The sequence below is a fragment of the Mobula hypostoma genome, chromosome 8 (assembly GCF_963921235.1).
Source record: "Mobula hypostoma chromosome 8, sMobHyp1.1, whole genome shotgun sequence".
In the NCBI taxonomy this organism is placed as follows: domain Eukaryota; kingdom Metazoa; phylum Chordata; class Chondrichthyes; order Myliobatiformes; family Myliobatidae; genus Mobula; species Mobula hypostoma.
The window spans coordinates 17,914,573-17,928,552 of NC_086104.1; the positions used below are offsets into that span (position 1 = coordinate 17,914,573).

The 13,980-nt window shown below is 42.2% G+C and overlaps 1 protein-coding gene across 7 annotated transcripts in view; it reads left to right on the forward strand.

Moving 5' to 3' along the window:
* The window catches only part of zgc:174356 (uncharacterized protein LOC100137120 homolog), a 146,686-nt gene that overhangs the window by 76,287 nt on the left and 56,419 nt on the right, over positions 1-13,980 (forward strand). The gene's annotated exons all lie outside the window — the stretch shown is intronic.

The following is a 13,980-nucleotide window of genomic DNA, read 5'->3' on the forward strand; positions in this document are numbered from 1 at the left end:
TGTTAGCGTCTGATCCCCCCTCTCTCCCCCCATCAAATTTAGTTTGTTTATCTGTTTAGATTAACTTTTAACCCACAGGAGAGATTGTTCCTGAAAACAGTGCTCTGGACGAATAATCAGCTAAAGAGGTTATACTGTAGATTTGCACTTGCAAAATGTCATGGTTCAAAGAATGAACTTTTAAAAGAAGATTTATAGTCAAAGTGGAATACAGCACAGAAAATAATGAGTGCACGCCAATCATTAAGGACCCATTTACAACAATTCTTTTGCCATCCCATTTTTTTAAATTCTCCCCACGTTCTTCTCAACTCAAAGTTAAAAGTAAAATTATTATCAAAGTAAATGTATGTCACCATACAAAACCCTGAGATTCAATTTTTAGTGAGCATACACAGTAACTCCAATAACCATAACAGAATCAAGGAAAGACCATTGTCAACAGGGCGGACAACCAGTGTGCAAAGGACAACAAAGTGTGCAAAAACAAATGGAAGAAGTAAATAAAAACAATAAATAAATAAGCAATAAATATTGAGAACATGAGATGATGTTTCCTTGAAAATGAGTCCATAGGTTGTGGGAACAGTTCAGTGATAGAACAAGTAATAGAAAACATAGAAAATAGGTGCATGAGTAGGCCATTCGGCCCTTCGAGCCTGCACTGCCATTTATTATGATCATGGCTGATCATCTAACTCAGAACCCTGCACCAGCCTTCCCTCCATACCCCCTGACCCCTGTAGCCACAAGGGCCATATCTAACTCCCTCTTAAATATAGCCAATGAACTGGCCTCAACTGTTTCCTGTGGCAGAGAATTCCACAGATTCACCACCCTCTGCGTGAAGAAGTTTTTCCTTATCTCAGTCCTAAAAGGCTTCGCCTTTATCCTGAAACTGTGACCCCCCGTTCTGGACTTCCCCAACATCGGGAACAATCTTCCTGCATCTAGCCTGTCCAATCCCTTTAGGATTTTATACGTTTCAATCAGATCCCCCCTCAATCTTCTAAATTCCAACGAGTACAAGCCTAGTTCATCCAGTCTTTCTTCATATGAAAGTCCTGCCATCCCAGGAATCAATCTGGTGAACCTTCTTTGTACTCCCTCTATGGCAAGGATGTCTTTCCTCAGATTAGGGGACCAAAACTGCACACAATACTCCCGGTGTGGTCTTACCAAGGCCTTGTACAACTGCAGTAGTACCCCCCTGCTCCTGTTCTCGAATCCTCTTGCTATAAATGCCAGCATACCATTCGCCTTTTTCACCGCCTGCTGTACCTGCTTGCCCACTTTCAATGACTGGTGTATAATGACGCCCAGGTCTCGTTGCACCTCCCCTTTTCCTAATCGGCCACCATTCAGATAATAATCTGATTTCCTATTTTTGCCACCAAAGTGGATAACTTCACACTTATCCACATTAAATTGCATCTGCCATGAATTTGCCCACTCACCCAACCTATCCAAGTCACCCTGCATCCTCTTAGCATCCTCCTCACAGCTAACACTGCCACCCAGCTTCGTGTCATCCGCAAACTTGGAGATGCTGCATTTAATTCTCTCATCCAAGTCATTAATATATATTGTAAACAACTGGGGTCCCAGCACTGAGCCTTGCGGTACCCCACTAGTCACTGCCTGCCATTCTGAAAAGGTCCCGTTTATTCTCACTCTTTGCTTCCTGTCTGCTAACCAATTCTATATCCACATCAATACCTTACCCCCAATACCGTGTGCTTTAAGTTTGCACACTAATCTCCTGTGTGGGACCTTGTCAAAAGCCTTTTGAAAATCCAAATATACCACATCCACTGGTTCTCCCCTATCCACTCTACTAGTTACATCCTCAAAAAATTCTATGAGATTCGTCAGACATGATTTTCCTTTTACAAATCCATGCTGCCTTTGTCCGATGATTTCACTGCTTTCCAAATGTGCTGTTATCACATCTTTGATAACTGACTCCAGCAGTTTCCCCACCACCGACTTTAGGCTAACCGGTCTATAATTCCCCGATTTCTCTCTCCCTCTTTTTTTAAAAAGTGGGGTTACATTAGCCACCCTCCGATCCACAGGAACTAGTCCAGAATCTAATGAGTTTTGAAAAATTATCACTAATGCATCCACTATTTCTTGGGCTACTTCCTTAAGCACTCTGGGATGCAGACCATCTGGCCCTGGGGATTTATGTTGAGTGAAGTTATCCCCTTTGGTTAAAGAGCCTGGTGGCTGAAATGTAATAAGTGTTCCTGAACAAGAAGTTTTGTATGTAGCCTGCAGAACATCGCCATGGTTCTCCAGTGCCATCTTGATCCAACTCTCCTGAGATCCTACCTCAAACCTACATGAGGTGCAATTTAATTGGCCAATTAACCTACCAACTGACCTATCCTTGGGAGGTGGAAGGAAACCAGAGCACTTACTATGGTCACAGGAAAAAATGCGTAAACTCCATACAGGTATCACTGGAGGTCGGGAATGAACTTGAGTCCTGAGTTTAATAAACACATGTGCCAACCTACAGTATATTGTAAATTACCTCTTCAAAGCAACTGGATAATGAAGGCATTAATAATTTAAACAAAACAGCAAATAAATAGTTGTGTGGATGCTTAAGGAAATGGTTTTTCGATATAATTCCTTGACGTAACTCAACTGAACTTTAAAAGCTGCTGTATAAGTTTAATTCTGTAATGCTGCTTAATTTTAGTTCCAATAGGAAGTAAATTGAGATGACTCTAATGATTTCATTACTAACAGAGAAATACTGCAAAGGAGACATAAAAATTCCTCTATTTCACTTCCCTAGAATAGAAGGGTAGTTAAGAAGAAAATTTCATGACTGCAATTGAACAGGGATGGATCTCATTTGGCTTCATTCAGGAATGTTAACTTAGAGGAGCGGTCAACGAAATGGCGACCAAGTTATAAATGCTAGTAAAAGATTTATTATTGTCGTATGTACCGAGATAATCGTGGAAAGCTTTTGTTTGCATGCTGTATGCACAGGAAGTACGTTGAGATAGTACCAGAATGCAGAATATACTGTTATAATTATAGGGAAAGTTGTAGCAAAGTAGATGCTAGGAGCAGGCTCTTTGGCCCATCTGGTCTATGCTGAAAACATTTAACTGCCTACTCCTGACTTGCACCTCCATACTCCTACCATCATGTACCCATCCAAACTTCACTTAAACGTTGAAATTGAATTTGCACGCACACTTGCACTGGGCAGCTTGCTCCACACTCTCACAACTGCCTTCTGAATTTACCGTAGCTATACCCCCCATAATTTTGTATATCTCTATCACACCTTCTTCAATCTTCTACGGTCTAAGGAATAAAGTCCTAACCTATTCAATCTTTCCTTATAACTCAGGTCCTCCAGACCCGCAATATCCTCGTAAATTTTCTCTTGTACTCTTTCAATCTTGTGTATGTCTTTCCTGTAGGCAGGTGACCAAAATGGCACACAATACTTCGAATTAGGCATCACCACTGTCTTGCACAATGTCAACATAACACCCCATCTCCTGTACTCTATACTTTGATTTATGAAGGCCAATGTGCCAAAAGCTTTCCTTACGGCCCTAAAGTGTAGTACAGGTAAATAATACAAAGTCAGCATGGCAGTAGGTGCTGTATACTTTTCAGTGCTGGTGACCAGTGATCGAGGGTTCAATTCCCGGCACTGCCTGTAAGGAGTTTGTATGTTCTCCCTGTGGGCACGTGGCCTAGTGGTTAAGGCATTGGACTAGCGACCTGAGGGTTGTGAGTTTGAGCCCCAGCCGAGGTAACGTGTGTTGTGTCCTTGAGCAAGGCACTTAACCACACATTGCTCTGTGATGACACTGGTGCCAAGCTGTATGGGTCCTAATGCCCTTCCCTTGGACAACACTGGTGTCGTGGAGAGGGGAGACTTGCAGCATGGGCAACTGCTGGTCTTCCATACAACCTTGCCCAGGCCTGCGCCCTGGAGAGTGAAGACTTTCCAGGCACAGATCCATGGTCTCACAAGACTAATGGATGCCTTTACTAGCCATGTGGGTTTCCTCTGGGTGCTCCAGTTTCCTCCCACAGTCCAAAGATACACCGGTTGTAAGGTTAATTGGTCATTGTAAACTGTCCTGTGATGAGGCTAGGGTTAAGTCAGGGGTTGCTGGGCAGCACGGCTCGAATGTTCGGAAGGGCCTCTTCTGCACTGTATCTCAATAAATAAGTCAATCAATAAATCAATTAATCTTTATAATAAGCAAGGGCAACAACACTCGAGATAAACTGGGAGATCAAGAGTGCATCTTTAGCATTTGAGAAGTCCATTCGAGCGTCTGATAAGAGTGGGATAGAAGCTGACCTTGAGTCTTTTAGACCATAAGACATAGCAGCAGAATGAGGTCACTCAGCTCATCAAGTCTGCTTCGCTGTTCAGTCATGGCTGATTTATTTTCCATTTCAATGCTGCTCTACTGCCTTTTCCCTGTAACCTTCGACACCTTTATTATACAAAAACTAATCAACCTCCGCTTTAAACATACTGAAAGACTTGGGCTCCACAACTGTCTGTGCATATGATTTCCACAGCTTTACCACTCTCTGGCCAAAGAAATTTCTCCTCATCTTTGTTCTAAAGGAACGTCCTTCTATTGTGAGGCTGTTCCCTCTGGTCCTAAACTCTCACACTATTGGAAGCATCCTCTCCCTGTCCACTCTATCTAGGCCTTACAATATTCAATGGGATTCAGTGTGATTTCCGCATCATTCTTCTAAACTGCAGCAAGTTCCGGTTGCTCAAGTGAAATGCTCCTCAGATGTTAATCCTTTCATTGCCAGGGTCATTCTTGTAAACATTCTCTGGATTTCCTCTGCACTTTCTCCAAAGCCGGCCATGGAACCCCAAAACTGCTCACTATACTCCTAATATGGTCTGACCATAAAGTCTCAGCATTACATACTTGCTTTTATATACGAGTCTTCTTGAAATGAATGCTAACGTTGCATATGGCATCCTTAATATCGACTCAACCCCTTAGTACCTTCTGCCTGATGATAAGGGGGACGAAGTGGAAGGGGTCCTTGATGATGTTAGCTGCTTTTCTGAGGCAATAGGGAGTGTAGGTACTCACTGGAGGTGAGGCTAGCTTTCATGATGGACTGGGCTGCACTCGCAACTCTCAGCAAGTTCTTGTGGTCTTGGACCGAACCAAGCTGTGCTGCATCCACAGAGAAGAATAGCTGTTAACTGGGCATCAAATGCAGACTGACAACACACATCAAAGTTGCTGGTGAACGCAGCCGGCCAGGCAGCATCTCTAGGAAGAGGCGCAGTCGACGTTTCAGGCCGAGACCCTTCGTCAGGGCTAACTGAAGGAAGAGTGAGTAAATGCAGACTGACCAAACTTGCAGAATACGATGATTTCAAACAGCATGAGTGACATTTGAATTCGTGCATCAAAATCCAGGGAATGGAGAATGAGGGTTGGCGGGGAGAGTGAGGGAGGGAGGGAGGGGGGAGGAGAGAGAGACAGAGAGAGAGAAATAATTATTTATAATTACCATTTATTTATTATAATAAATTAATTTATTTTTAATAAAATCAAATAAATATTAAAAATTTATATATATATATATATATATATATATATATAATAAGTAATACATAAAATAATTATAAATGTATTATGGTAAATTTGCATTTACCAGAAATATGTATATTTCTGGCATATGGCACTTGTAATTTGAGGTATACAAATCAGGTTGGGTGTGCTCAAATAAAGAAGAATAAGAAAAGATAGATGAACTCCACAATTTCACTTATTTGTTCTATTCCAAATTACTTTCGATAGTTTGGGCCTTGGAGTACAGGGACATTATTTCTTATGATTATTTTTTCACTTTATCCATTCATAGAAAAGTAATATTACAGCACAGTATAGGCCATAGAGCTTACAATGTTATGCTGACCTTTTAACATACTTCTAAGATCAATCTAACCCTTCTCCCCTGCAAAGTAAATGCCCCTAATGCATCTGTCTGAACCACCACTTCTGACAGGGCATTTCATATATTCACTCTGTGCAAAACACTTACCTCTGACAACACCCCCCCCCGCCCCCCGGCCCCAGATATTCTCCTCCAATCAACATAAAATTATGCCCGCTGCTATTAGCCGTTTCTGCCTGGGAAAATGTCTGGATCTCTGGTTCTCCTTGTACACCGTGTGGATAGTCAGAGGCTTTTCCCCGGGGCTGAAATGACTAATGTGAGGGGGCATAATTTTAAGGTGCTTGGAAATAGGTGCCGAGGGGATGTCAGGGGCGAATCTCTTCACTGAGAGAGTGGTGGATGCGTGGAATGCGCTGGTGGTGGCGGCGATGGAAGCAGTTACAACAGGTTCTTTTAAGAGCCTCTTAGATAGGTACATGGAGCTTAGAAAAATAGAAGGGCTATGTGGTAGAGAAATTCTAGGCAGTTTCTAGAGTAGGCTATATGGTTGGCACAACATTGTGGTCCGAAGGGCCTGTAATATGCTGTAGATTTCTATGTTCTAATATTCCTCTGTCAAGTCACCTCTAATCCTCCTTCACGCTGGAAAGAAAAGCCCTAGCTTGCTCAGCCTATCCTCATAAAACATTCATTTGAGAAGATTTCAGTGACGGTGAGTAAGGTTATCCACCTCCGGTTCAAGAGCTTGATAGAAGAAGAAAGCCCTTAACTCTGAGTGGATTATTTCTTTCTTTCTGTATTTGCACAGTTTGTTGTCTTTAGCACACTGGTTGAATGCCCAAGTTGTGGTATTTCACTGATTTTATTATGGTTGTTATTCTATTATGGATTTACTGAGTATGCCCACATGAAAATGAATCTCAGGGTTGTATATAGTGACATATATATACTTTGATTAGGAATTTACTTTGCAGCAGTAGTTGCAGCAGAGACATGGAGCTAAGATTGTTTGGCTGTGTATCACATAATTGCATTGTATTTCCCCACTTCACCTCTGAACGTTTGCTGGGGTGGAACATTGTGGTTTGACATGGAGAAGATTTATTTGATCAAATACGTGGAGAGCATGCAACTTAGGTTTGCAGCACTGGTGGCAAGGAAGGGTGGAAACAGTACTGCTATGACATGTTGCCGACTCTCCTGTGAGGGTAAGTCAATAGCTGTGATATACAGAATAACTCAAAAACCCTTCAGCACCTGTTTGCTCTGCATGGCATCCCATGTACTGGAATCACAACTTAGCAATTAAGGAAACTTAACACCTCAGGGCGTATCCTGATGAATTTTTACTCAGCCTTCATTGAGAATGTTGTGACCACATCTATCACCATTTGGTTTCCTCCCTCTCCAAGTCCAGGTTGTAGTGAGTGGCCCCCTCAGTGGAGGCGATCGTTGAGTGTCAGCTGCCGACATTAGAAGTCCTGTTCATTGCCTGAGCAAAGAAAAGAGCTGGAAAAAAATGACTGCTGACTCCACCCACCCTAGCAGTCGCCTACTCACCAAACTGCCATCAGGGAGACGCTACAAGTCCATAACCACCATCATCTCCAAGGCTTCTTTCCTGTAGCTATCCAGCTTCTCAACAAAACGCACTCAGGTGTTATACCCTCACTGTTCCTGCACAACATCCATTAGATGGTCTTTCCTGCTCTCCTTGTTCTGTGATAATTTTTGAGTCTGTTCATATGTTCACACAGTTTGATTATTGATGTTTGCTTATGTGACTGGTTCTGCTAATTGTTGATTGTTCATGGCCATTTACACTATTGTCTTGTAAACTGTTGGTTGCTATTGTGTTGTCTGTTATGGAATCGTCCTGTGTTTTATGCTTGGCACCAAACCACAACTAATTCTGGTATGTTTCACATACTGGCAAAAAATTGATTCTGATTCTGAAATGATTCAGCCCAGAGCATCCAACAACTGTCTTGAGACATACAGGAGATAAATTGGTAATAACTTCCTCCTTCCACTCCATTCTTGTGTTGGTTTTGTTCACCCTGTATGCTCTTTGTGTACGTGCAATCAGTGACTGAATAGATATCTGCTTTTTTTCAATGAGTTGGTCTCCAGCATATCAGCGGTTTGAATTCTTTCAGGTCACGAATGTTACAAATTGAGGCACAAGGGCTGGAGGTACAACTTGATTTGCTCAGAACCACAATGTTCCCATATCATCAACAACATCACTGTAAGCAGCTTTCATAGCTACCCCAGCTGTAGGCTACCTGAGTTTGAATCAGGTTTTTCCACCATTTTGAGAATTAGCAACATTTTCTCTCAATTTAAAAAAAAGTTAGGATTATTTATAATTGTGGCAGAGATCTCAGAAACAAACGAATGGCTTGTGAAAACTGGAAATCCCTAAATAAATATGCACAATTATCCACAGCTGCTGCTTCCTGGTTAGTTAATACTTAAGAAAATAATTTCAAACTGACTTTGCTTTTAACTCTAAATATTGGTTTCTCCTTCAGATTTGTTCTGGGTCTTTATATTTGACTGTTTTTGTTGATGCCTGTTAACTGTGAGTAATTGTTTTCCCAGTACTAAGTACCTAGTTGTGGGGCTCCTTCTATTAATAAACTGTTAACCTTCCCGTGTTCACGTGGCACAAGTATCCGAGGTCTGTATGAAACTTTCCATCGCAGTTAGTGGAGGAGATGTAAAAGAGTCTGTGTATAGCCAACCTGATTTTACTCTTAGAGTCATAGAGCTCTACAGTTCAGAAACAGGCTCTTCAGCTCATCTGTATGACCAGAATACCAGAAGAGATGGAAACAAATTAGGCCATTTGTAGAATCAAGTCTGCTTCACCATTTCATCATGGCTGATATATTATCCCTCTCAAAACTGTTCTCCTGTTTGTCCCAATAACCTTTGATACCCTGACTAATCAAGAACCTATCAACCTCCACTTTAAATACATCCAAAGCTGCCTGATTCACCACCCTCTGGCTCAAGAAATTCTTCCTTATCTCTGTTCTAAATGGATGTTCTCTATTCCGAGGTTGTGCCCTCTAGTCCTAGCCTCACCCACTACAGAAAGCATCCTTTCTCCACCCACTCCATTTTGGCCTTTCAATATTTGATAGGTTTCAATGAGTTTGCTCCTCATTCTTCTGTATGCCCAGTACGGGCCCAGAGCCATCAAATACTTCTCATACGTCAGCCCTTTCATTCTTGGAATCATTCACATGAACCTTCTCTGGATCACCTCCAATGTCAACACATCTTTTCTTAGATAAGCCTATGCCAAACTATTAATCTGCCTAGTTCCATTCACCAGCTCCCGGACCATAGCCCTCCATACCCATCCCATCCATACAGTGTACCTATCCAAATTTCTCTTCAATGTTGAAATCAAACTTTCATTCACTACTTCTGCTGGCAGCTCGTTCCACACGCTCACCATTCTTTAGATAGATAGATAGATAGATATACTTTATTGATCCCGAGGGAAATTGGGTTTCGTTACAGTCACACCAACCAAGAATAGAGCATAAATATAGCAATACAAAAACCACAAACAATCAAACAACAAAATGCAAACTATGCCAGATGGAAATAAGTCCAGGACCAGCCTATTGGCTCAGGGTGTCTGACCCTCCACGGGAGGAGCTGCAAAGTTCGATGGCCACAGGCAGGAACAACCTCCCATGAAGCCCAGTGTTGTATCTCGGTGGAATATGGCCGGGGTCCAACAGCAATAAGTTCAATACCTGGTCTACAAACACATTCCTCAATCATAATATGACCAGGATTGCACCATCCATTGTTAACCAGAACAGCAAGCCCACAACTCCTTTACGCTTACCGCTCTCAGTGCACTTCCGGTCAGCCTGAATGGTCTGGAAGCTGTCCATGGAAAAGATTTGATCGGGTATGTCCTCGTGCAGCCCTGATCCAGTAAAACACATAACACTGCACTTCCGAAATGTTCTCTGGCGCCTGGCTAGCGCTGTGAACTTGTCCATTTTATTCCCAGCGAACTCCTCGTGAAGAAATTCCCCTTCACCCCTAACCTTCTCATTCCATTGGCTCCTTTTCATTTATTTTTACTTCCCACTTCTTCAGCATTCCACCCTCCCCCACCCAACCACCTAATGGCTGGGTAAAGATATAATGAGGTATAATGATATAAGATATAATGGCCAAGAATGTAAGAAATGGAGGGAGGTGTAGGCCTTTCAGATTATCAATCCTCTTCCATCGTTCAATAAGATAATAGATGACCTTTTACCTCAGCACTAGTTTCCTGCATTAGGCCAATGTCCATTTTTTCTCTGAATATTCAAAAAAACTCCTGGATCATTGTATCAATTGCACTTGGCGATGGCTGTGGCCACCTGTGGCTGAAGACTGACCTCTTATTTCAAGACTGTGACCCTAGTCCTGGACATAGAAGTTCAGTAGTTCATCCCTGTATCTACGTAAACCGCTAAACCGCATCACATTTTGGTACAATTCCTCTCTCATGAAGTCGTATGCCCAGTTTACCATTCCCTCCTCAAAGGATTACCCCCAGCATTCCAAGAATCAATTGATGAAACTTCCTTATACTCCTGAATTTGTAAATATGCCTTACCTCATTTAAAGAGACCAAGTATATTGTGGTGGCAAAAATAGGAAAACAGATTATTATCTGAATGGTGGCCGATTAGGAAAAGGGGAGGTGCAACGAGACCTGGGTGTCATTATACACCAGTCATTGAAAGTGGGCATGCAGGTACAGCAGGCGGTGAAAAAGGCGAACGGTATGCTGGCATTTATAGCGAGAGGATTCGAGTACAGGAGCAGGGAGGTACTACTGCAGTTGTACAAGGCCTTGGTGAGACCACACCTGGAGTATTGTGTGCAGTTTTGGTCCCCTAATCTGAGGAAAGACATCTTTGCCATAGAGGGAGTACAAAGAAGGTTCACCAGATTGATTCCTGGGATGGCAGGTCTTTCATATGAAGAAAGACTGGATGAACTGGGCTTGTACTCGTTGGAATTTAGAAGATTGAGGGGGGATCTGATTGAAACGTATAAGATCCTAAAGGGATTGGACAGGCTAGATGCGGGAAGATTGTTCCCGATGTTGGGGAGGTCCAGAACGAGGGGTCACAGTTTGAGGATAGAGGGGAAGCCTTTTAGGACCGAGATTAGGAAAAACTTCTTCACACAGAGAGTGGTGAATCTGTGGAATTCTCTGCCACAGCAAACTGTTGAGGCCGGTTCATTGGCTGTGTTTAAGAGGAAGTTAGATATGGCCCTTGTGGCTACAGGGGTCAGGGGGTATGGAGGGAAGGCTGGGTTCTGAGTTGGATGATCAGCCATGATCATAATAAATGGCGGTGCAGGCTCGAAGGGCCGAATGGCCTACTCCTGCACCTATTTTCTATGTTTCTATGTTTCAAAGTATATTCATAATATTCCAAGAGCTATATAAGTGCTGAAAGAAATATTTACTATTATGCTCAATCCTCTTGAAGGCCATTATGCCATTGACTTTCTAATTACTTGCTGTATCTTTCAAATACAATGAGACTGGGTTCCCTCGAACACCAATACTTTTCATGCTCTCAATATTTAAATACTTGGCTTTTTTATTCTTAACCTCCCTTCCCATAAAGAAAAACAACCTTGCATTTTCCCCCCACGTTATACTCCATGTCCTTGTCTGCTCCCTTAGCTTGACCATATCCACCCACCAAAACCTCCCTGCATCTTCTGCACCGCCCTGACTGCCACCCAACTCCGTATGGTCAACACTATCGATGTGGCACATCCTCTTGCTACCCAGTTCTCTGGTAAGGACTGGTGAGAAATGCAAACACTCCTCTGGTTACAGGGATACGGGAGAAGGTAGGAGATTGAGGCCGAGGGGGAAATGGATCAGCCATGATGAAATGGCAGAGCAGACTTGATGGGCCAAATGGCCTAATTCTGCTCCTATATCTTATGGTCTAGTAAACAAAAAAAAAATTATTAATCGAAGTATTACTTAATAATACAAATTAGTTATTAATGATGGTCTGTTTACCTTCGTTAATCCATGCCAATTGATCATTCCAAATCATACACTCCAATTTTATTTACTAATCCTTGTGGTAACAGAAAGCCTTCTAAAAATCCAATTACAATATATCCACTGATTCTCCCTTATTTACCTGCTTGGTACATTCTCAAGCAGAGGTTTGCAACATTTGTTACACCCTCAAGGGCTGATTCCTTTGATGGAATGCTACTTCTCCTGAGAGCCACGGTTGGATGGCTTTTAATGTGAGGGTTTTGTGTTTAGAGAGATATATGTGTAATAAATTGAGGCATACAGTATTAACATTTTAAAATGTCATTGCTAGTTTGCAGACATAGCCTTTAGTGCAGGAGGTACTGAAGCATCAAAGTCCTACACCACCATGTTCAAGAAGAGCCTCTTCCCTGTAACCATTTCATTCCTGAACCAACCTGCACAAGCCTAAAACGCTCTCAGTATAACAACACTATGACTACCTTGCACTACAGAGGAATTTTTGTTCTCGCAGTGCTCTTTTCTGTAAAAATTGTGTACCATTTATATTTAATTAAAAATTCAAAAATTCAAATTAAATTTATTATCAGAGTGCATACTGTATACAGTGCAAAGGGACAAACTGTGCAACTATAAATAAACAACAAGTAGATAAATAAGTAACGCTGAGGACATGAGTGTTAGAGTCCTTGAAAGTGAGTCGATAAGTTGTGGAAACAGTTCGGTGTTGAGGGAATGAAGTCATCCACGGTGGTTCACGAGCCTGATGGTTGTTGGGTAATACCTGTTCTTGAACCTGGTGGTGTGGAACCTAAAACTCCTGTACCTCCTACCCACTGGCAGCAGCGAGAAGAGAGCATGGCCTGGATGGTGGGGGTCCTTGATGATGGATGTTGCTTTCTTATGGTCACGCTCCTTCTAGATGTGCTCAATGTTGGGGAGGGCTTTTCCGGTGATGGACTAGTCTCTATCCATCACTTTTTGTAGGCTTTTCCATTCTTGGGCATTGGTATTTCCATGCCAGCCCATGATGTAATCAGCCATTGTGTATCTGTAGAAGTTTGCCAAAGTTTTCATTGCAATGGCACTTGGGTGCTGGTTGCAAGACAGATCCTCTGAAATGACAATACCAAGGAGTTAGTTTTCCTTGTGAACACTGCTGCGAGCAAGTTTTTCATTGAATTTGCACATACGTGTACTCATGCATATACGACTTCGACTTTAATGTAGTTTCTCAGTCCAGTGTAGCTGACTAATGCTTCATACCTCTAGTCTGCTTTGTGTAGATTTACAGTTCTGGCTTCAGTTTGAATTAAGTTGCTTGCAGACTACATATAATTGTGTTGAATTATGAACAATGTTCTATAATAGTTCCTTAACCATCAGATCATGAATTAATCCCTTTGGATTTCTCTCCAACATCCTTTTCCCATCTAGTTCCACTTACTAACCACCAGTCTCTATCTTCCCCTACCCTTACCAAACTTCCTCCTTCATACTGCACACCATTGGCCCTACCTTGCCAAAGCCATAAGATATAGGAACAGAATTAGGCAATTTGGCCTGTTGACTCTGCCCCACCATTCTATCATGGATGCTTTATTATCTCTCTCAATCTCATTCTCCTGCCTTCTCCGGTGACTTTTGATGTCCTTACTCATCAAGAACCAATCAATCTCTGCTTTAAATATACCCAATGACTTGGCATTCACAGCCGTTGTTGGCAATGAATTCCATAGATTCACCATCCTCTGCCAGAAGAAGTTTAATGGGATGTCCTATTCTGAGGCTGTGCCCTTTGGTCCTAAACTCACCCACTTTTGGAAACATCCTCTCCTCATCCACTCTATCTAGGCCGTTCCATTTTTGATGCGTTGTAATGAGGTCCCCCCTCGTTTTTCTATACTCCAGCCAGTACACGTGTAGAGTCATCAAACAATCCTCGTACATTAACTATT